Source organism: Elgaria multicarinata, chromosome 2, assembly GCF_023053635.1.
Source record: "Elgaria multicarinata webbii isolate HBS135686 ecotype San Diego chromosome 2, rElgMul1.1.pri, whole genome shotgun sequence".
Lineage (NCBI taxonomy): Eukaryota > Metazoa > Chordata > Lepidosauria > Squamata > Anguidae > Elgaria > Elgaria multicarinata.
The window spans coordinates 120,922,097-120,946,846 of record NC_086172.1 but is presented as its reverse complement, the minus strand read 5'-3'; the positions used below and the strand labels follow the sequence as shown (position 1 = coordinate 120,946,846).

The window sequence follows — 24,750 nt, the reverse complement described above, 5'->3', positions numbered from 1 at the left end:
CACCACATGTTCTCACCATCACACAACCTCCCAATCAAGGCCGCCGGAATGACACCACCAAAGCCGTTGTGGACCTCCGCCTTCTGAGTATACAAGTTGCTCTCAGGGGCTATGCGCAAAATACACTAAGATGAACTCTTCCCACCTCCCCCCGTCGAACATGCTCTGGTGCTTGGGGTGGCCTTTTCCCCGTGAAAAGCCTGGACCCTTCTTTCCTTTAGCATCTGGCCGCAGCCCTCTCTGTCCCTTTCGGTATTCCAGGAGAGTTCCCTGCTCCCCCCCTTCAGATTCATACAAGTTCTCCCAGTCCTGACATTCCTAAACTGAAACTCATTCCAAAAAGCAACCAGCAAAAGGCCAATACTACTGGACAGAAGCCCAAACTCAGAAGATGAAGGCCGCTTGCAAGTCAGAGGTTCTCCTCATGCTGGCCAACTGTGCCAGACCGGGAGGTGATTCTTATAAGTTTTCTCTTTTACTTTTTCTTAAAAAATATTTTCCTTCTCTGCCTGCCAAGACAAATCTCCAGTTCCAGCTGTGACATCTGCATTTCCCTTCTCTCCTTTCAATAAGGAATGAATCCCCCTCCCCTCCCCGGCACTCCAGCTTCACAGCTGAGGTTTCCTTTACACTCCCAAAAAGTTCTATCCTTCCATCTATTAAAAAAAAAGTGGTGGATTTTAATGCTCATGAAACTGACAGTGCTAACCAGAGACAGGCAGCATGTGGCTAGCTGCTTCGCATACTTTGGTCTTGCAGCCTGGTTAGCACACCTCAGAGCTGATCCTCACTATTACTGTAAACTTATCCCATTCAGTCCTTCCCTGTCCTGTAATGCCTGTTGTCCTTAGCACGCCACTGTTTCACTCCCGGACTTCCATGCTTTCCATCATGTGACAGCCACATTGCACATTATGCTTTTAGTGTGTATGTGTGGTCGTGGAAACAAATGGATGTTTTGAGAACACTTGCACAGTGACTTAAAACATATACACATGTCAAGTTGTTTAGGGTCCTGTGTGCAAGAGTGTGTGTCTGAATGCCTGTGTGCATGTCTGAAATATGACTCCCCTAATGGTTCAATTCCAGCATCATATCAAACCATGGTTTATGCTAACCATAGATAAAACTCAAACTGTGATTTGAGCTTCCAAAGGTCCAAAAGGCAAGTCCTACCTTGAAGGTGCTTGTCTCCTTCCATCATCTTATCACTTAGGCCTAATCTACACCAAGCAGGATATTGCTCTATGAAAGCGGTATATAAAAGGCAGGAGCCACAACAAGCAGGATATAGCACTATGAAAACGGTATGAAAGAGGTATATGGTATGTGTCAATATACGGTTCATCAATTCAGACATCATGCTTGCTAAATTTGTATCCTGCCTTTCCACTACATGTTCTCAAGGCTAACAGCAGTGATACAAATACAAGCCGTAGTTAAATCATAGCACCAGCCAAGGGTTGCAAAGACACTTCAAGCTACTGATCACTTCTCCAACTGATCACAAACTATGGTTTGTCAATCCAGACATCATGTCTCTTTAGGCAGTCCTGAGACCAGAGAGAAAAAAGTAGGTTTTTTTTTAAAACATATGTGAACAATTTATATTTATTTATTTATTTATTTATTTATTTATTACATTTCTATACCGCCCAATAGCCGGAGCTCTCGGGGTGGTTCACAAAAATTAAAAACATTCAAAGTGTAAAACAACAGTATAAAACCATAATATAAAATACAATATAAAACAAGTTTTTCATAGCATGTTGGTAACAGCAAAGACAAATGGAATTGTCACCTGTTTGTCAGGAAGTAAAGAAAAGGGTACTAGAAGCATGTACCATCAAATAATCACAACCCAGTGAGTGTATTTTTACATTTCGATCTCACAGACATGTAGATTTTTGACACACAACTCAGTTTAAAAAAAAACCCTAAGGCATGGATTTTTCACTCCCCCTGCCCGCTACTTTTCTATCCCTCCCCAACTACTACATTATATAAAAAAGCAACAGTCTTTCTTCTTATACTTACAGGATGGCATTTTCAATGAAGATACAAACAAATTGTCCATTTTGTAATCAAAATACCACCAACCGTATAGTATATGTTTTCCCCTTTAATATTAAAAGGTCATGGATTTACAGGTCACTCAGAATAAAAAAAAAATTACAGAAAGTGTGCTTAAGAAAGAAAAAGAAAACAGCAACAACAATCACCTAAGTTTTTTTGCGGAATTGTAAGAGCTCAGTTCACGCTAGCAAACTAATGGGTAGATATTCTAACAGGATGAGAACAATCAGCAGACATTAGGATCTAATTATAATAAGCCTGCCTTGCTTATATCCAAACCAAACCAATAAACAAATACTTTATATAAGTAGACACAGAGGCCACGTTCGGATAATCAGCGGGGGAAACAATGCAGTGTGGGTTGTTTTCTCCACCTCCACGTATGCTGGTCACAAGACCAGCATTTCTCTAATTACCCATGCTGTGTCACAGGTTACCACGTTGTCTGAACCCTGCATACAGGCCTTAGCTAGACCTAAAGTTTATCCTGGGGTCATCCCTGCCTGCTCCCGGGATCCCCTGTGTGTCATTTACATGAACAGAGATGACCCCAGGATGATCCCGGGATAAACCGGAATTCTCACCACCTCACAACCCCTACTACAAGCCCTACTGCAATGTGACCAGCATGCGTGAGGGCAGGGGAAACAAACCATATTGCATTATTCCCCTGCTAATTGTCTGAACTCGGTCAGTGGGTTACATCTTATTTACCCCAAGTGGAAAGAAACCTCAAACTATAGGATCATCCATTGGTTACTCCCTACTGCTGCTTCCCTGCGGTCCCTGAACCTCAAAGACCTTAGCAACAGTGTGGAATGAGGAGTGGGAGTGCTGGAGGATGGAGAAATGCCCCAGGTTTGGGCCCAAGGCATCTTCCATGTTCAATGCTACGCTGTTGCCAAGAGTTCTCTGACCCTCAGAAGAGATTTCTTGGGGCTGCATGAGGGAAGTGGATGGAGAAATCCCCTAATGTGAGGCTTCCTTGCACTTGCATCAAGTTCGATGCAACCCTGTATTTATACTTCACAGTGTGGTGTAGTGGCTAAAGTGTTGGACTGGGAGTTGGGAGATCCGGGTTCTAGTCCATGGAAACCCACTGGGTGACTTTGGGCCAGTCACAGACTCTCACCTCACAGGGTTGTTATTGTGAGGATAAAATGGAGAGGAGGATTATGTACACCGCCCTAGGTTCCTTGGAGGAAGAAAGGCGGGATATAAATGCCATAAATAAATAAATACGTTCAAATATTAGGTGCAAATTAAGTAAACAGCAACAATGGACACATGGGGAGAAAGCAGATACTATTCTTGTTAAATAGCTCCATTGGGAAAGAATGGACCACAAAGACCTTTAATTCAAACACTTTGGTCCTGGCTGAAATTGTCCACATCTTTCCTGTGGGTTGATCATCTCTTCACTCATGATCTACAACTGGATTGTGAGTGAAGTTCAAAGCCACTTTACACATGACCTTTTCTTATATATATCATTTTCATGGAGGAATTGTGCACATCTGAAATGAAATCCCAGTATTTATTTTACTAAGAATTTGAGGGTCAGGAAGCTTAAGAAAACACCATAAATACTGGTGTACATATTTTTCCATACACAGAAATCCATGCAATGTGTGAAACAGCCTTATGAAGTCTATCCTGTAGAATTCTGTGAAGCCTGAATTTCCATTGAAATAATATGGTATTCACCCAAATTGGGGTGCCTGAAATCTTTCAGTGGTATGGAAAATGCAAGAAGTGAAAGAAGCAGGGAATTTATTTCTATACATCCCCATAGTTGAAGCTCTCTGGGCAGTTTACAATAATTCATAAAAATACAAAATATTTTGATATATAGGTTACTGTCTAAAGCTCACACACCCAAACCTGGTGCCGTTCAGAGGCATTCGTCCAACACATCTGGAGGGTACCAGGTTGGGGAAGGCTTGTTTAAAGCACCTTTCCCTTTATCATGACGCTCTGCAGTGGCCCAACTGTGGGCCACTCGGAGAACTATTGTTGCCCAGTCGTTATTTCAAACTTTTACTTCAATAGTCCAGATTCATCTTCCTTTCCTATCACTTCTGCAGGAAAGTTGTAAAAAAGAATCCGGTCCAGTTCATTGAGTTCTGGAATCCTTGAGTTTCTAAATGGCTCTGGGGCTGACATTCCTGCTTTCCTGCCAGCAGCAAAAATAAGGGTGGGAAAGGGGGCACTTTTACATAATCAAAACCAACACACATACACACACACACACACACAATATCCACTAAACCGTAGTGAGAAATATTTTCTTCCTATGTGTTAACATTTTTGAGACCCAACAGTGGAAGGTGATATGTAAAATATACTTTTGCTTTGGCTACAGTCCTTGTCCCTTTGAAGAAGCCACAATTTCCATGCAAATCTACTTCCAACAAAAGATCTATGCCAAAGGCGTGGATTTATGATTCCTCATGTTGGGTCCCATGCATGCTGCAAAAGGTATCATAAGAAACCCATGAAAAATGGTTTGAAAATTGTAGCAGAACCACAAAAAATGCCAAGAGTTGGCATTGTCTGGTATTTGCCGGGGCCCTCATGCCAGCTGGGGTCCCATTGCCAACCTCTGGAGCCTCTTGGCCTATCTGCTTTTCCTCCTTGCTGTCATTGCCTGTTCTCCTCACATTTCTGATCAAGTGAGCAATGACAGGTATAAGGAGAAGGAGATGCAGCCTCTGTTGCCTTTCCTTCTCCCTTTTGATGGCTGTGGAACTTGAACCTAAAGGAAGACAGCATTGAAAAAGTAGATGCTCTTTCATACCTCATGATGAACACCTAGAGGCTGGGCATGCATAGTCCCATTCCTCCATGCATGCTTATGGTGTCTGAACAGGACGAATGTACATGTGGTGCAAAGTAACCACATGTACATAATCTCTTCCCGTATTCAGCCGCCTGGACCCTTCAGCTGTCCTACTCCGGGAACCTTCACCAAAGGAAGTGAGGTGGGCTGCTACTAAGAAGAGGGCCTTTTCTGCTGTGGCACCCCGGTTATGGAACGAGCTCCCCAGAGAAGTTTGCCTGGCACTTACATTGTGCTCTTTTGGGTGCCAGGTGAAAACCTTTTTATTTTCCCAGGCATTTTAGTTTTTTAGTTTCTGTTTTCAATCTGGTATTGTATTTTAAATCTTTGCAATGCTGCTAGCTTCTATTTGGTTTTTATTTTTTATAGTGTAGTTTTAAACTTTTATATTGTATTTTATTGTCTTGTATTTTATGGTTTTAATTGTTGCAAACTGCCCAAAGAGCTTTGGCTATTGGGGGGTATAGAAATGTAATAAATAAGTAAATAAATACATAAATAAAGCAAGACAAGTCCCTGTCCCAAAGAGCTTACAGTCTAAACCAGTATTGCCTAACCACATACTCTCCAGATGTATTGGACTACAATGCCCAGCACCCTCAGCCAGCCATGCTGGTTAGGGAACGTTGGGAGTTGTAGTCCAATATCGGGACGTAACCGGTTGGGGAAAGCTGGACTAAACATTGGGCCTCTATCTTCCCTGAAAAGGACCTCTAGAGGTAATATGCGTGGACAGCAGTGTTGACCATTGTAACGACAGGACCAGCTGTGACAAATGGTGCTGCCATATAGGCCTTAGCTAGACCTAAGGACTATCCCAGGCAAATGGAGAGATCATCCCTGCCTGCTCCCAGGATTCCCTGTGTGTCATTTGGATGCACAGGGATGATCCCGGGATATAGGTCTGATCTAGCCATGGCCTTCGACTAGACTGCACCTAGCACTACCTATAAAAAAAAATTATGCCGCTATTCTGTCTCCCCACCCCACACTCCTTAACTTATTAAGGGGGGAAAGTTGTGGGTGGGGGGGAAGTATGCAGAAAAGATGGGGGAAAGCAGTGGAAAACTCAGGAAGGTTACGAACAAAAGACGGCAATATGTGGAAGCTTGCAGATGAGGCTTTTAATCTGGAATCACCTTGCCTCTTTTATGGGGTTTTACCGGGGCTTTAGATGTTATGTTCCTCCATGTTTTCCCACTGCTTCTTCTATCTTTTTTCTTACTACAGAAAATCCGTTAAGAGAGAGAAGATGGAATAGCTGCACAATGGGTCCGGATAGCATTAGGACTCCTCCACCTGGAAGCACCCAACTTCTGGGCCCATAAAATTCCATGCATGAGGCAGGTTGTTTGCACAATTTCAATGAAAGCCTGGGAGCACCCAAAGAAATCCGGGTTAATTCAACGAGAACATGAGTGTAAACTTGAGGATCCAATTTATACCTGGGTTAGGAAAATATAACAGAGACTCCTTGTGCCTGAGGTGTTTTATAAGAGAAACATGAACTTTACACAGACCCAAGGGGGAAGGGAGCTTTGGATAGCATTGAAAAATGGACTGAGAAAACTTTTATTCTGGCTGGTTGAGAGGAAGGGGGCTACTTTGACTTTATTTGCGTCTAGACAGTATATGGGATGAAGGTTGCTGCAAGGTTCCAAAGGAAATAGTGCACAGTGGAGTAAGAGGAAGAGCAGGAAGAACGAAGGGGGGAAGCCAGAAAGGAGGGGAGAGCCGGGGAAAACAAAAAGGGACGCGCGAACTCCCTTAGCACACAGCTAATCTAAACGCCTGCGAGGGGTTAACATACTCCCAGAAGAGGCCTTCGAAAGAAACAATGAGAAACCTATCAGCCTATTGGACAGCTCCTAGCGACCCGGGGCCAATGGGAAGAGCCTGCCAGCCGAGAAGCCTTTTTGGTGAGCAGATCAAGAGGAGTGCAGGGTTAGAATGGAGCAGCCGCTCTGTCCTGACGCGTTTCTCGGGGCTGAGTAGGGGCCCCAGCCAGCCCGCTCGCTTTGAAGGACGCGCTCGCTCTCTGCACAGCTTGCAGATAAGGGAAATCTCCAGAATTTAGAGAAGGCTGCTCCCGAAAGCAGGCCCGCGACACCTTCACTGCCCGACTGCTGTTGCCACAAGTGGCAGAGGTTGTCAGTCACAGCCTCACCTTGAAAAGGGAAGGCAAACGCAGCCTTCGTGCTATGGGGCACAGCCGTGAGCCCCAAATTAGGACATTCTGTTGAACAGTCGCCTTCCCCAACCTAGTGCCCTCCAGGCGTGTTGGACTTTAGCTCCCATAATCCCCCAGCCGGCTCTAGTGGCTGAGGTGTTATAGGAGTTGAAGTCTGACACACCTGGAGTGCCCCAGGTTGGGGGAAGAAGGCTGTAGAATAATGTGGGTGGATCCCATGCAGCAGGGATGCAAACATCCCAAACCAGGAAGACAAAAACAAGCGCCAGAGTTTGCGTTCCCATGTCCTGGTGCTTTTCATCAAGTCTTCATCACATGTTTCTTTCACTGATTCTTTTTGTGTGGCCATGACTGAAGTTGCCACCTATTTCAGAAAAGAAATGTGGTCAAGTTGTTGTGAGATGGAAAGTCTCTTTCGTGCCTCCGACATCCATCGCCATGTGGTTCAGATTTAATGGTATCTGAATTACGCTTTTTAGAGAAATATGAAAGCAACTGGTCCAGGAGGTCCTTACACATTGGATGTGGGGCTAGGAACAATCTCTTTACAGCCTGGATTTGGGGGCTTTTGGAAAAGGTCTGGTCGCCTAATGTTGCCTTAATGCCAAAAGAATTTGAATGACATTTTCATACTCTAGGACCTTGACCTCCCCAAGGCCCATCAGCCTGTCCCCTTTGAGTCATGCACTGTGTGTGGGAGCGGGAATCGAGCCACACAGTTAATGTGGATCTACTAATCTTGAACAATTCCAAACGTCCCCTCAAGCCCATGAGACTGTACTACTCAAAAGATTGTTCATCGTTACCAGTTAGCTGATAGCAGTTTACAATAATTAGCTAGAAATAAGCCCTGCATTTCCAAGCTACATTCCATTTATTTTGTTTTAAGGTTAGAAAAATCATTCTGGCTCAGTTCTGACTTGCTCCATCAACAAATAAATTCTTTGCGTGGACTGCATTGACTGTTGCATTGCAGGCAGATAAGCCTGTGGAAATATTTAGAATCAGAGGCCCAGGCTGCAATCCATCAATCACTTACTCTGTGGTATTGTGGATACAGTCACTGAGCTTTCAACCATCAGTAATGCTATTTTGGAGTAACTATTTTATGCATTGGGTGTAATCTGTAAAAAGGGAGTCATGTTGATCTAACACGCCCCACTCTGCTCGTGAAGCACTTGGGCTACAGGAGAAAGAGAACGCTAGTTTGTACAAGCAGAAATGATTGGCCAGACCAGCCAAAGGGAACAGAACCATACACAGAAGCGCAAGGACTTTATTTTATTTATTTATTTATTTATTTATTTGATTTATACCTCATATTTCTACCCAAAAATGGCACTCAAGGCTTTCAGGTCTGTTTCAGGTGATCTGAATTGGCTAAGACTACAGAAGGAGGAGCAAGGAGCAGTATTAAAACCCAGCTAATTCAGCAACAAGGACATACTTGCACTTGTAAACCAGCTACAGAGGAAAAACTGGAGTGTGGTCATGTCCTGGAGAGGCTCTGCTCCCACATCTAATATGAGAAGCAGGAACATCTTGCCTCATTGAATAGTGCCAGAGAGTGAGAGACAATCTTTCTAATGAAATCTCTGCTTCTCAAACACTTTTTATAAGGGTATTTAAAATCATATTTTATTGCATATTTATTGTTTTTCTATTTGTTTCTGCATATTTTTGTATTGTTTTTATTTTGTATGCTCCCTGGAGGAGATTGTACATACTTTTAAAGGTGGCCTAAAAATTACTTAAAATAAATAAAATATAGAAGATAGTTTACTATCCTTTATTGCCATAAGGAAGCAACAAAGGGCCAAATGAGATTACTCAGATTTCCCTCCCCCGCCCCAAATTTCATTATTTCTTGATTCACATTTCTATGCCAACTAATAGCTGAAGCTCCCTGGGCGGTTCACAACAAGTAAAACCATAAAATACAGGACAATAAAACACAACATAAAAGTTTAAATGTTTAAAACTACAGTATACAAAATTAAAATAACAACCAAATTGAACCTAGCAACAATGCAAGGTTTAAAATACAACATCACAGTGGTTCCCAATTGGTGGTCCACAGACCCCAGGGGGTCCACATAACCCACCCAGGGGGTCCGTGGCACCTTTTACATATTCACCATTCATGGAGTCCACTGACAACGATTTCCTACCAGAATTACAATATAACATCACTGAGCACCTGTGTGATTTAGCGACTAGCTTCAGAGATTACTTCCCTGCATCGAATCCTGAAAACTCATGGCTAAGGAATCCTTTTGAATATGGTGATGTACAACTAACAACACTATCTGTGGAAGAGCAAGATGCACTTGTTGATATAGACTGGACCAATTCAGGATGAAGGTTTTTCTTGATTATAAGAAGTCAGATGAAAAAGCTTTGAAACATTTAGTTCCCTTTTGTTCCACATATCTTTGTGAACAAACATTTTCGACATTTTGTTAAATGAAGAACAAGCATAGAAATTGGCTCGATGTTGATCCAGATTCGAGATTAAAAGTAGGAAATATTGAACGGATGTGAAAGGGATTGTTCGGGACAAAAAGAGGCATGATTTCTCCCATCACATTCAGGTTTAGTAGCTGCTAGACATGTCATAATTTGTTCATTTGTAAACTAGACGTTAGTAAAATTAAATTCATCTTTATATTCCTAACTAAATTATTGTCATTTTTGTGTGATAATATCACAAATTTTATGGTCTGTTTTTTAGTATACCTAAAAAGTAGGGGGTCCATGGCTTCATATTTGAAAAACAAGGGGTCCGCAGTACTTAGCTAATTGGGAACCACTGCAATATATCAGATTTAAAACAGGAACTGAAACACCAAAAGAACAAGAAGCTACGTGGTCTCTGGATCAGAACTGTAACTTACAGAGTAGGGTGTCTTTCCTGGTATTGCTTCCCCACTTCCATGGTTTCAATTTTCCCTGTAATAAAAAAGTCATATAGGTGCCATACTTGTATGTTTTCCCCTGCAGGGAAATAGCATCTGAGGAGATGCAGATTTTGGAAATGACATCTGATGAAGGCCTAATCCTACCCCCTGAGCACTATGGCTCCACTCCTGTTCAGGGGGCTCCCCTTGTAGTTTGTCTTACCTTTGGGAGGAAACACGGGAGATCCAATCATGTATCAAGAGGCAGCTGGACAACCATCTGTCAGGGATGCTTTAGGGTGGATTCCTGCATTGAGCAGGGGGTTGGACTCGATGGCCTTGTAGGCCCCTTCCAACTCTGCTATTCTATGATTCTATGATCTCCTGCCATCACTTCTTTTTTGATTCACAGATCATACTGGGCGTGATGCTATCCACACCTTCTATCCTTAGGGAATCTTATAATGACTTGCATGCCCATTAAGCAAGTTACACTATTATTCTTAGTTATTGTGTCCAGCCATGCCCAGACCCTAAACCTGAGGCGTCCTCAGAGGGAGCAAATTCTACAGCAAAACCTAGCCAGCAACCCATTTGACAGGAAAATTGTGGGCAATCTTGAGGAATCTCTGATTCATGCCCGAGTCCAGCAGCAAGACCAGAAGTCCCCATACCATTTGCCCAGGCCTATGTCTGAGTCCTGGAATTCTCATCATTCCTATGGCTACAGGAGCAGAGGAAATGGCAAACCAGTCCGGAGCTACAGGGATGGAAGAAAAATACTGGTTAGCTGCACAAGGCTACCCTTCTTGTGAGACTACTTGGGAGGAGCCATTTGACCAGCTTGGAGCTTGGTGAGAGCTAGGAAGGGGTGAAGCCTCTAGCTCATATAGAGGCTCTCTTCTTAGTCTATAGTAACAGCCAGACCATTGCTGAAGTAATAGCTTCCTTAGCGCTCTCTGACAAGTGGCCCTTTCTGGCCACCTGTGAGCCTCTCTAGAATGGGGGAAATCGGCACGTTGAGGTCCAGGACTGGATCAGTATACCTGGCACTCTATGCAAAGAATCAATATGGGCCAACACACCATATTTGTACTTAGTCATCAAAGGACTGTGAACATTGCTGGATCCATCCTGGTTATTTGTTTCTTTTTCTGAAATAATTACAAATCATCTTGGATCGGACAAGACAAATGCCTGGAGGAGAAGGCTATCAATGGCTAGTAGTCCTGATGGCTATGTGCTACCTCCACTATCAGAGGCATTAGGCTGATGTACACCAGTTGCTGGGGACATGGGTGGGAAGCTGCTCCTACATTCATGTCCTACTTGTAGGTTTTCCATGAGCAACTGATTGGCCACTGTGTGAACAAAATGCTGGACTAGATGGGTCCTTGGTCTGATCCAGCATGACTCTTCTTATGTTCTCATGTAGAAATGGGTCAGCACCAAGAAGAACATATTGCTGTAGCAAAGTAGCTACAGAGAAGACTGGCTGCTTCCATTGGAAACACAGCTGGGTTCAGTTAAACTGTGACTGACTAATCAAACATACCCTAAAGATCGTCAGGGGATTCCATGTAAATTTACTTCAAGCATTTCCTCTTTGAAGAGATTTCATATTAGATATGCATGATAATGCTGTTCCACTTCTCAGTCCCATAATTAAGAAAAACCTTCTCCATTGTCACAGTCCTTGTACTTTGCAAATATCTGTAAATTAATCCAGCTTTTCCCAACCTGGCACTTTCCAGATGTGTACTGCAACTCCCTGCATCCCCCAGCCAGCATGGATGGTTGGGGGATGCTGGGAAATGTAGTCCAATGCATCTAGAGGCTGCCAGGTTGGGAAAGGCTGACTTAAGCCATGCAGAGATGGATATAAAGGAATCCAATTCCGATTTCTCTCTTGGTGCTGTACCAAATATTTATCATTCTCAGGCTTTTTGCTTTGCTAAAAGGGGGGTGGGAACAGATCTGAAAGTTCACTTCAGAACATAAGACGAGCCCTGCTGGAACAGACTAAGGCTCCATCAAGTCCAGCATTCTGTTCACATGGCGGCCAACTAGTTGTCTACTGGAAACCCACAAGCTGGACATGAGTGCAGCAGCACCCTCCCACCCATGTTCCCTCAATATCTTAATTCATAAGCACGCACTGTTACCCTTCCTATCATGACTTAGTGCACCCCATTTAATTATGGAGTTGCAAATTTGCTATGTGACTGCTGTGAATGAGTCTGGGGAGAGAGTTTAGAAGGGCCGGAATGACTAATTAATGTTCTTTAATGGTCAGTGTCTAAGCTGTGAGAGCCACCTCTTTTGTGAGGGAAATTATAGGTAAATGGCCCAGAAACTAATTGTTGGGATGATGCTTTCTTGCTGGTCCCTGGAACATGAGAACTGTCAGTTAGGGAAGATGACTCATCCTACTTCCCAACCTCTATCCCAGCTAAGGGGTGGGGGCTGCTCCAAGGTCTCTGTGTGATAAGAGACCACTGTTTAGGAAAACACAGAGGCAGAGAATGAGCTAAGAGGATCTTGGAGTGCCTCTCTGGGAATCCAATGTGGAGCAATGGATCTACACTACTGTCTGCTTGTTGTAGGACTGATATTCTATTTTCCTCTGCCCATCCTCTATTTGTATAAATATACAAACCCAAATGTTACAATAGGCCAAAATTCTCCAGTGATCTCTCCAACTACAGGAAGCCAAATCCAAGCAAATCCACTGTCCCTGGAGCTTCTTATCATGCAGGAAAGTGGAGAGCATGTAATAATATAGTACAACACCACCCCTATATCTGTTTGATAATAGCACTACCTTCTAGCATTAAATCATCAAAGACTTTGTGATGTGGCCCAGAAGCAATATTCTGAAAGCGAGAATGTTGTCAGACTTTTGATGTTCTCTCTGAACTACGTTTCTCTAATGCAGCAGCACTTCAAATGGGTTGGACTACAACTCCCATCTTCACATGGATGATGGGGATTGTAGTACAACCCATCTGGAACATAGGAATCTGCCTTATACTGAGTCAGACCATTGATCCTTCTAGCCCAGTATTGTCGACACTGACTGGCAGCAGCTGTCCCCGGTTTCAGGCAGGATTCTTTCCCTGCCCTACCTGGTGAAGCCAGGGATCGAACCTGGAACCTTCTGTAAGCCAAGCATGTGCTCTATCACATTGAGCTATGGCCCCTCCCACATGCTGCCACTTTATGGAAAGCTGCTCTAAACCATCTCAAATATAATATGTTCATTTCTGGAGTTCAGTTAGCACTATTCATTCCTTGTATATCAGATCTAGCGGAGAAAAAAAGTTCTCCTTTCTTCATATAACGGGATAAAGTCTTTAAAATAAATTACTTTATACTTCTGAATCATCATCTGGGTCTTTCTTTGGACAGCAGTTCTAGAACAAGACATGTTGTGAGTAGATCTGAATGTTAAGGACTAAATTCTGTGTTAGATGCAAACAAACTGACTGCCCTTTGTTAACATGAAAATACATAGAATAGTAGAGTTGGAACGGGCCTATAAGGGCCTTGAGTCCAACCCCCTGCTCAGTGCAGGAATCTATTTTAAAGCATACCTGACAGATGGCTGTCCAGTTGCCTCTTGAATGCCTCTAGTGTGGGAGAGCCCACAACCTCCCTAGGTAATTGGTTCCATTGTCATACTGCTCTAACAGTCAGGAGGTTTTTCCTGATGTCCAGCCGGAATCTGGCTTCCTCTAACTTGAGCCCATTATTCCGTATCCTACACTCTGGGATGATCGAGAAGAGATCTTGGGCCCTCCACTGTGTGACAACCTTTCAAGTATTTGAAGAGTCCTATCATGTCTCCCCGCAGCCTTCTCTTCTCATGGCTAAACATGACTAGTTCTTTCAGTCTCTCCTTATAGGGCTTTGTTTCCAGACCCCTGATCATCCTCATTGCCCTCCTCTGAACATGCTCCAGCTTGTCTGCATCCTTCTTGAAGTATGGTGCCCAGAACTAGACACAATGCTCAAGATGAGGCCTAGCCAAGCTGAATAGAGGTGAACCAGTACCTCGCATGATTTGGAAACTATGCTTCTATTAATGCAGCCCAAAATAGCATTTTCTTTTTTTTCCAGCCACATCACACTGTGCTAAAATTCAGCTTGTGATCTATAACAATTCCAAGATTTTTCTTGCTTGTAGTATTGCTGAGCCAAGTATCCCCCATCTTGTAACTGTTCATTTGGTTTCTTTTTCCTAGGTGTAGAACTTTGCACTTATCCCTATTAAATTTCATTCTGTTGTTTTCAGCCCAGCGCTCCAGCCTATCAAGATCACTTTGAAGTTTGTTTCTGTCTTCCAGGGTATTAGCTACCCACCCAATTTTGTGTCATCTGCAGATTTGATCAGCGTTCCCTGCACCTCCTCGTCCAAATCATTAATAAAAATGTTGAAGAGCCCAGGACTGAGCATTGCGGTACCCCGCTCGTTACCTCCCCCCAGTTTGAGACGGTACCATTGATAAGCACTTTTTGAGTCCTATTCTGTAGCCAACTGTGGATCCACCTAACAGTTGTTCCAGCTAGCCCACTTTTAGCTAGTTTGCTAATCAGAATGTCATGGGGTTCTTTGTCAAAAGCTTTGCTGAAGTCAAGATATATTATGTCTATAGCATTCCCTCAGCCCACAAGGGAGGTTACCCGATCAAAAAATGATATCATATTAGTCTGGTAGGATTTGTTCTTGACAAATCCATGCTGGCTTTTAGTAATCACTGCATTATTTTCAAGGCACTTACATGTTGACTTCTTTATAATCTGCTCCTAAAATTACTCAGGGATTAACTGGTCTGTAGTTCCCAGTTCCTCCTTTTTGAAGATAGAGACAACATTAGCCCTCCTCCATTTGTCCGGCACTTCACCTGCCTTCCATGATTTCTCAAAATAATGCACAGTGGTTCTGAGTGTTCTTCTGCCAGTTCCTTTATCACTCCAGGATGCAGTTCATCAGGCCCTGGAGATTTGAACTCATTCAAAGAAATTAAGTGTTCTTTGACCAGTTTATACATTTCTACATAGACCCACTTTTGGGAGAAGACTGAGCCAAAATAGGAATTGAGTATTTTGGCCTTTTCTTTGTCATCTTTTATCAATTTGCCATCCTCATTGTGTAGTTGAACCACCATTTCTTTCCTCTATCTTTTACTATGCATGTACCTGCGGAAAGCTTTTCTGTTGCTTTTAGCATGCCTTGCTAGCCTCAGCTCATTCTCAGCTTTAGCCTTCCTGGAGCCATTCTAGCACTTCGGTGCTACCTGTCTGTACTCTTCTTTTGTAGCCTGGCCATCCTTCCACCTCCTATACAGTATGTGTCCTTTTTTGTTTGTTTGTTTGTTTACAGGTCATCTCTATGGGCCTTCCTAGACGAGGCCTTAGCGTGCATTCTGACCCGGCTTCCCTGCTGTGCGTCCAGATGACGCACAGGGGAATCCGCAGACAGGCCGCGCTGAGGCCTGGTCTTACCCGCCATAAGCGAAGTCGCTTATGCCACGCCTTTTCCCCAGCTCCGGCCTCAGGGTCGGCCGTCTAGGAGGCTGGGTGGCGCGCGTTAAACTTAGCGTGCCATAGCCCCGCCTCCCTGCCGGCTTATCCCGGCAGGTCTAGCAAAGCCCTAAGCTTTTTGTGGAGCCATATTGGTTTCTTCTGTTGTCTTCTATCTTTTCTCAAGAGGGGCGATTGAGAAGAGAGAAGCAGGGAGTTTTTAACTGTTTCTTGTCTGCCCTTTCTCTGCCCCTCACCCTCACAAATTTACTTGGGGGTAGGGGCAATGTGAAGCAGGGAAATGATGGACAGGAAAGGGTTTATCTCCCTCTCAGGCTTCTTTGCTTCTCTATAGGCCTTTCTCAAAGCAGTTTTCCAAGGGTGTTTTTTTTTTTTTTAAAGAAGAGCTGTCAGGATCTTGTGTTACCCACATTTCTTCATGAAACAAACAGCTTGGTCCTTAGAAGCCAGAGAAACAGCTCATTTGGGTTTCCCAACTTTATCTGCGGCTGACACAGACTAGCCTGTGTCCACACTGGAAAAAGAAACTGACAGAATTCATGATGATGTCAAGAGCACCCAGACACACAAGGGAGACCACATCAAAACTTTGTGGCCAGAAGAATCAAGTCATGAGACACTGCACATTTTCAACCTTGCCATTCACTGGGAAGGAATGTCCAGAGACCCCCTATTACTTTTAAAAAAAAACCTCTGTGTGTGGGGGTGGGGGTATGTGTGGTTTTTGTTTTTCCTGCCTTTATTTAAAAAAATGATTTAGGAAAACTGCGTCCAGGTCTTTACAACTCATCCCCCATCTCACTCATTCTCATCCTCATGCAGCAGCTTTCCTCAACCCTGTGCCCTCCAGTGTTTGACTGGTGGCTGGGAATGCTGGGAGTTGCAGTCCAACACATTTGTAGGGCATCAGCTTGAGGAACATTGTAATACAGACATAGAGACCATACCTGCTGGTTTAGCCTCACAGGACTTAGTTCTACCACTGCCTTTTCCTCATTTCACTCCGCATTTTTCAAAAAAGGTTTGCATATTTCCAAACATAAAGTCACATTAAAAATATGTATTCTTTTGAAAAAATGCACACTTTGAAATGTGCATTTTGTATACACACACATACACACACTTTTATACTTTAGTCAATGGGTAGAAAGTGCACACTTTTCAGGTTTGATTGAATTGAAAAACATGTCTCAAATGAAAATGGGAGTGAATCCCGGGTTCTCCCATCCCTGCTCTTGACCGTAGCTGGTCACTGGACCTGCTGGTCTTGCTGCCAAAGATTGGAAGTACTTTTATAGCTCACAAGAGATTATATATATGTGTGTGTGTGTGTGTGTGTGTGTGTGTGTATGGAAGGGAAGGAGGACAAACGCCAAAGAATCACTAGGCCCTTCTGGGAAGGACTGAATCATAGGATGTGGAGTACTCAGGGGGACTTCATCATGATCTGCTCACTGGTTTGGAACATTTGAGCACATGTGGGGGTGAATCCTGTGTTACCAGCTGGGGCCCAAACTAAATGTCACCATTCATTACTTGCATGAACAAAATTAAGGTGCACAGTTTTTGTAATGTAAATAGCAGCTGGGCATCATCATCACAGCCCTGGAGTGGAGTTTACCCTCTCCCCATATTTGCAGTCCTGAAGAAAACAGCCTTAAAGCTGCTATTTGCCTCGGGAGAGCAGCCTCCACATTGGCATTTGCTCCTGATGCAAATGCAGCTGGGGGAGGAGGGATCTTCATTGCAGGGAATATTCCTCCTCTTCACCCCATGTGGTCCTGACACTGTTCAGCCTTCCTGCAGCTTCTGTTTTCATGACAAAAAATGGCCCATCTAATTTGGCCCAGAGATACACAGGCATTAGCTAGACCTAAGGTTTATCCTGGGATCATCCCTGTTCATGTAAATGACACACAGGATATCCCGGGAGCAGGCAGGGATGACCCTGGGACAATCCCGGGATAAACCGTAGGTCTAGCTAAGGCCACAGTATACTACAAAATGCCAGTGCAAAGGCCTGTATATGCTTGGAGAAGGAGTATTTGTCCTATCTCTTTTCTGCAAGTCACAAACATACAAAGTCAAGGGCTAACCCCATGTCATGGGCTTAGAATGGACAGCAACATTTTAAAAGAGTTTTACAACATGATGCATTACATGAAATTAGGAATGGGCATGGCTCAGTGACAGAGTATGTACTGTGCATACAGAAGGCCCCAGGTTTCATGTCTGGAGTCTTATGCTTAAAGGAAATCCAGTAGCAAGGCTGGGAAAAGGCTACCCAACATAGTAGAAAGCCAGGGCCAGTCGGAGACAATACAGAACCAGATGGCGCCAAGATCTGACTTGGTATAAATCCATTTCCTGTGGCTGTTGCATCTTCTAATTAAGCAAAAATATGTACTCCTCAGTTACATCACACAGACTAAGAATAAGAGCAGATCCTAGAGATCAGCTTGAATTGCAGGAATGTAAACAGTGACTTACACTTTCGTGTTAAAGCTAAATTCAACAGCTGATAAGCAGGACAGGCCCTGTCATGAGGCAGACTGAGGTGGCTGTCTCAGGCAGCAGATTTTGTGTGTCATGCAAAGACAGGAAGTTATTAGTTATTTCATTTGTTGTTAATGGTGTTCGTTTGTTTTACTACCATTTAGGCGGAGAAGTGCTTGTGGAATTTTCTGACTGAACTGCCAAGATTACTTGACTGGCTTTCGCAACTATGCGCATCAACCTGGTGGGTTGCTGCTCCACCCCTGGCAGAAATTGTCTTCAGCCAGCCCTGCTGATAAATCAAGCCTATTTGGCCATCTTTTGCTCTACCTGTCAAATAATCCTTACTACTACCTAAGGATAGTTAAGGGTTGCAACAGCCTTCCTTGTCAGCGTTGAATCAGTGGTCATGGGACACAAATGGCCAGGGGACTGGAGACTGTTTGGAATCCCAGTATCAGTAGTCAGACATCGTGCTAGCACCCTATCTTATGAAATGCTCTTGCAGTGCAGACCTGGAGCTGAACTCCTTTGCATTCCTCTACTGCTAATTTACTGTTAGTGATTTTGTAATTTGTTAATTAGCCCTAATTCTCCCACCTCTTTTTAGCTATAATTGCAATAGCTCTTTGTCCTCCCTGGAAAAATAAAACATCAGCCCACCATCTTCTGGAGTGAAGACTTATGGCGGGGTGGGGGTGGGGATTCATTTAGCGTGTCTGCTACCTCTCTCTCTTCCATCAGGATTCTTTCTTTCCTTTGACTTCTAAAGGTTGAGCCACCTCCTTGGCTGATTTCCTCTTTCTGATGTAGCTAAAGAAATATGTATGGTTTGTTTTAATGTTTTAACAATTTGCCCCTCAAGTTCATTTTCATGTGCCTTTTTCTCAACTTATATTTGTTTTGCCAGAGTTGATGCTCCTTTTTATTTTCTTCATTTGGACAAAACCTCCACTTTTTAAAGAAAGCCTTTTATAGCTTCCTTGCCTTTGCTAGTTAATCACAGAAGCACATTCTTGGATGATACATTTATCTGATCTATTATAGTGGTTTCAAATAGCATTCAAGACTTTCTGCTTGCATGTGTCTTGAATCTGAAAATGCTGATTCTTCCTCAGTGGTTCAACAATACTGATATCTCACACCTGGGCACCAATCAAGAATAAGTCAAGGGACACCTCCCTACTAGTTGCCTCCATGACTAAGGCCTTAGCTAGACCTAAGGTTTATCCTGGGGTCGTCCCTGCCTGCTCCCGGGATCCTCTGTGTGTCATTTACACGTACAGGGATGACCCAGGGACGATCCTGGGATAAACCTTAGGTCTAGCCAAGTCCTAAGTGTTCCAACCAATATGTGGGTCATTGCAATGACTCATTACTACAGGGCTGGGCAACTTTGGGTGGTCTGATGGACCAAAAGTCAAAATTAGCTTGCAAACAAGCTCCAAACACCAATACTCTTTTGCAGTCCCTCTGAATTTTGGGAGCTGAGAGAGGCTGCACTGCGGTGGGGGGGTGGGGAGTTGTAGGGGCTGCATTAGGCTCACAGGCTCACACATTGCCCACCCCTGCATTACTACAACATTTTCTCCTTTGGCTGCTTCCTCTATCTCAAGATCACAATCAGAGATGTAGACAGAGGTGCAAAAGAACATCTCTAGTATTAAATAACAGTGAGGAATTGGTATTCCTACACCCAGTGATTCTGTGGAAGAGTGTGTTTCTCTTATGGTCAAAACATCTGAATGGCAGCATATTAAGGAATGATGTCCCTCTAAGATGGCTTTCCCCAAGCTGCCACCCTTCAGTTGCTTGGACTATAATTCCTATAATTCCCAGCTCATACACCCAATGGTTATGCTGGCTGGGGATGCAAGTACTTGTAATCCAACCTCTCTGGAGGGTACCAGTTTGGGAAGTTTGCTGTAAGGAATCCCCAGCCCAGATTGTAGCACTTCATTAACATTAGAAGCACAACTCATTTCTTTTTCAGACGAGTTTGCTTCCATTCAACATCACGGATACATTTCTGTGCAATGGTAATTATTTGCTCATCTACCTCCAACTGAACTCTATAGGAAATGCCAACTACCACAATTTAGGATTCAGATTCCCAAATGGTGCTACTTTTCCTTCTGCCCTTGCTCCATTATCACCCTGAAATTTCTGCCAATTCTGACTCTTCTCTGTGTTACTGTTACTACTCTTCATCCTGTTACGATGTTCTTGCACTGATTCTAATCTGAAACAGCCTTTTCCTTATTGATACCCAAGGCTAAATCCATAAGAACAATGACTGAGTGATCTTCTGTGATCTTCTTTGATAATCCTAGGAGCAAGCCACAAATGATACCGAAATTGCCCAGGGAAAGCAAGAATGCATTATTATGCATAGTGTGCTGAAGGCTTCCATAACAGGTGGCAAGAATACTACTCTCAGGTTCTTCATGAAAAGGGATGGGATAGTGCTGGTTCTCCAAAATGGCATGAGATTAGGAAGAACTATGATCAATCCAGATGCAGAACTCAATTTCATCTAAGTTCTCTTAAAGCCAAGCTGGGAAAGTCTTTAAGGTTATACTTTCAGCAGGATGGTGATGTAATTAGCCAGCTGAGCAGGATCTCACCAGATGCTAGACTGCTCATGGTTTGAGCGATGTGATATGTCTAGGCACCATGGCATGCAAGGGGGCTTTTTGGGAGCCTATTGGCAAAAACGTGTCTGTGTATGTGTGCCTTCAGGCACAGAGAGTATTTTCCAAGTGCTTTGGCTTATAATGTAGAATTCTAACTTGATGCCAGTAACCCAATGGAAAGACTGTGCCTTGCAATCAGAGAGGTTATTAACATTTAAATCTTAGGTTTTGTTTTGTTTTTAAAAGAGAGAGATCATTTTCACCATGACTTGAGGGCTGGGGAATAAAAATAAAAAACCTGGAGAAGCCAGCATAAAGTGAAGGTACTTCCTTGCGTGCCAGAGAGAGTTTGGATTTTGCAGGCCAGGCAGCTGTCTTTTGTGGGCACAGCCCATCAACAGGACTGGAATGAAATGAAGTTCAGGAAGAAGAATATTTTGTAAGCCTGCGCCCTGTGGCTGTATTAGCAGGTAGACTGTCACCACCACCTCTGTTGCTGACAAAAAAAAAAAACCCTAGGAAAATATTTTCTCTGATCATAGTCCTAGGACCAACTGGAGACATTCGTTTTCCAAAGTATCTATTATAATTTCCAAATTTCTTGACATGATGACTGCAGACAAGACTTTCACCAGGACACTGACCTCATGATACCACAGACGCCCACAGTAAATGATATGAAGTTATTGATTCTTCTGTTCGCGCCACTGGCATTTTGTTTATTCAAACTAGGAATGGAGGACCAGGGATGCTTGAATTCGCCAAAGTTTTCCAAACTCCAATTTGAAGCTGAGTTTGCCTCACTCCTGTTTTCATTTTGACCCATTTTTCTTTGTGTTTGAATTGGGAAAATGTTTGTTTCAAATGGGAAATGTGCACAGTTTTCCTTCATTGACTAAAGCATGACAATGCATTTTTTTTGTTTCTTGTGTTTGCAAACTGCTTGTTTAAAATTTGTATTTTTAAACAAATATTTTTTTCCAAATGCGATTGCAAGCCTAAGAATGTGCAAGCATTTCCGAAAAATGTGCTATGGTCTGGGGTTGTGAATGGAGCAAGTTCTGATGATTTGCAAACTGAATCAAAATTCTTATAATCCCTAATTCAAACACTGCCCCATACAAGGACAGTTTCTGACAAGGATGCTTACAGAACCCACCTCTTCAGTATTCCACCTCAAATGCTGAGGTTCTGCTTTACCAGATAGATTTAGAGATCAGAACTCAAAATATCAGAAACCATGGCTCTTCTGAAATATATTTCCAGAATTTTGTAAAATTGTTTCTTTTCATTTTTGTTTTAAAAAGACAGAGGTTTTTTTAAGAAGTGTGGAATTGTAGAATAGCACAAATGATACTTTTTATTATTATTTCAAAAGGCTTGCCAATCATGTTTTAGTAAACATTTATTTTATTTTCTGGCTGGTGTCATTTTTAGGGTGACCATATGGAAAGGAGGACAGAGCTCCAGTATCTTTAACAGTTATATAGAAAAGGGAATTTCAGCAGGTGTGATTTGTATGCATGCAGCACCTGGTGAAAGAAATTCCCTCTTCATCACAACAGTTAAAGCTGCAGGAGCCCTGCCCTCTTAGTGACCAGATATGGTCGCCCCAGCCATTTTCCTCTTGAACCCCAATGACACAATCCATATACTTTAAGACTATGTCCCAATCTTTTCCCACAGTGTTTCACACCATGAGCAATTGGCTGACCCTGGGGATGCAATTCAGCTTGAAGTTACAGTGAATGGAAGGACTGGTGGGAAACAGCAAGACCCACAGCCAAACTCGCGTCACAATGACATTTAGCATTGCTACATACAATTAAGCTATTAATCTCATGCAAAGTTACATAAATAAACAAAGGGGCAGTGAAGGCAGTCGTGTTAAAAGCATTTTGATGTGGGTTGGGGCTGTCTATAACTAGAAAGGAGAGTCCGTGCCTTTCTTACACTCCCTTATGCTGGGCTCACCATACCAGGCCCTTTATTTATCCTAACCACACCAGTCCTGTGGGAAGGAAATTGCTCAGGAGGGGTCTTTGCCTTTTTTTTTAATGAGTAACTCATCCATAGGGTTGTTCCCCATAGCATGTTTCTTTGTATAGACCTTGGCACATATAACCAAAACACAGGAGAAATTTTGGTGGTTTTTTTTTTTTTTTTTAAACCAACATTTCAAGTACTTTTTTCTGAGATTAATTACACTTTTTATTCTTTGGAAAGGACATAATTCTGTAGTATTTGGGGATCTAACTGTTTGTTTATTTAAAGAGTAGTTCTTAATTGCCACCTTCACAGACTATGTTGTGCTGAAGCTCCCCACTATTAGAACTGTTGTGATTTTAAAAACATTGGGGCGCTTCCAGATGGAGGGCTCCTAGCACAAGCAATGAGAAAGTATAGTGTAGTGATTCTGTTGTTTTCTTTTTCTTAACAGATTGTCTACAGTAAGAGAAAAAATGAAAGAAGCAGTGGGAAAACATAGGAGGTCTACAAGTGGAGGAGGATGGGCTCCATCACACCTACTTTCCCCCCCCCCCCCCCCGGTTTGCATCCATGGTTTCCCCTTCCGTTTCCTTAGCGAGTCGAGCACTGGGCACTTTTATGTCTCAGCATTGTTGTGCTCATGTATCTTTTCACCTGTATCGCTACTAAGCCAGCGAAATCTTCCACCCCGCCCCCTACATTATCCTTCCCCCTGGAGTTAATATACTGTATATATTTGCATTTATATCTCGCCTTTTCCCCCTCCAATGAACCCAAGGCAGTGTACATAATCCTTCTCCTCCTCTCCATTTTATCCTCACAACAGCAACCCTATGAGGTAGGTTGGGCTGAGAGTTTGTGACCGGCCCAAAGTCACCCAGTGGGTTTCCATGGCCGAGTGGGGTCTAGAACCCAGATCTCATGACTCCCAGTCCAACACCTTAGCCGCTACACCACACCATATATATACGCAAATACAATAGTATGGGAAACATTGCACTGGGAGATAAATGATGGGGTTAGAGAATGAGGCTCATTGAAAAAAGCAGCAGCAGCTGTTGCTCTGGCCACCACCGCTGGCAGAAAGCCGATTGGCTCAGTTTCTCTACTGCTGCCTTTGGAGACGATCCCAACTCCGACGGTGGTGACTGATTGAGCTGTGGGCTCTGTACCAGTTCCAGGGCTACAGGTAGAGAAGGAAGGGAGGCCATCTGTAGGAAGCAGGAGGGAACACATGGACCAAGACTGTTGCTACCGCTACCTGTTTGTATGAAGAGAGGATGGACAGCTTGGCTTGGGAAAGGTTTGCAGGGGAGGAGGAGGTAACGTGCACTGCAGCTCAGGTATCGGCACACCTGTGCCCCCCCCCTCTCTCTCTCTCTCTCTCTCTCTCTCTCTCTCTCTCTCTCTCTCTCTCTATATATATATATATATATATAAAAACCAAGTCTTTAACTGTGACCTTCACAGTTCTAGGGACGCATGGGGATGAACCCCCCACCTGCACTTAGCTAGAGTTTCTTTAGAGTTTTTATCCCCGTTTCTTTTAAGGTGAAGCTGCACAAGTTCATTGGGATGTGGAGGCAGTCCAGCAGCCTTCGGTGGACCGCCCATTCCAGTGCACCTGCACTGAGATCCATTTTGTTTTAATTAATTAATTTGTTTATTTAATTATATGAAACTCTGCTATGACTTGCCACCACTGTGGATCCACCCCAGGGCTTTCTCCTGTCAAGATGTATAAGTGAAGAGAAAGTATTGCAATTAGTTTTTGGAGAAGTTTGTGGTCAATGTTGGCATGGCAATGGGAAACCAACATTGTTCTGGTCAGGAAACCTAGACATGCCTACTCAGGAGTAAGAACTATAGAATTGAATGGGAGCAAGTCCCAGGCACGGGCGGCAGCGCCCTTGCCCTTCTCTTCCTCCCCCTTCATGGTTGAGCAGTTGAGTGGAGAACCACCCCGCCCTCCTCTTTTGTCAGGGATACCACCCTTCAACACACATGTCCCCAACAAAAAACGGGATCGTCCGATATAGCTCAAGGAGAGCAATACACGGGAGGGAGGAGCAG

At 43.5% G+C, this 24,750-nt stretch overlaps 1 protein-coding gene across 1 annotated transcript in view; it reads right to left on the bottom strand.

Moving 5' to 3' along the window:
• Window positions 1-24,750, bottom strand: part of CREB3L1 (cAMP responsive element binding protein 3 like 1) — a 98,771-nt gene that overhangs the window by 50,984 nt on the left and 23,037 nt on the right. The window lies entirely within an intron of this gene.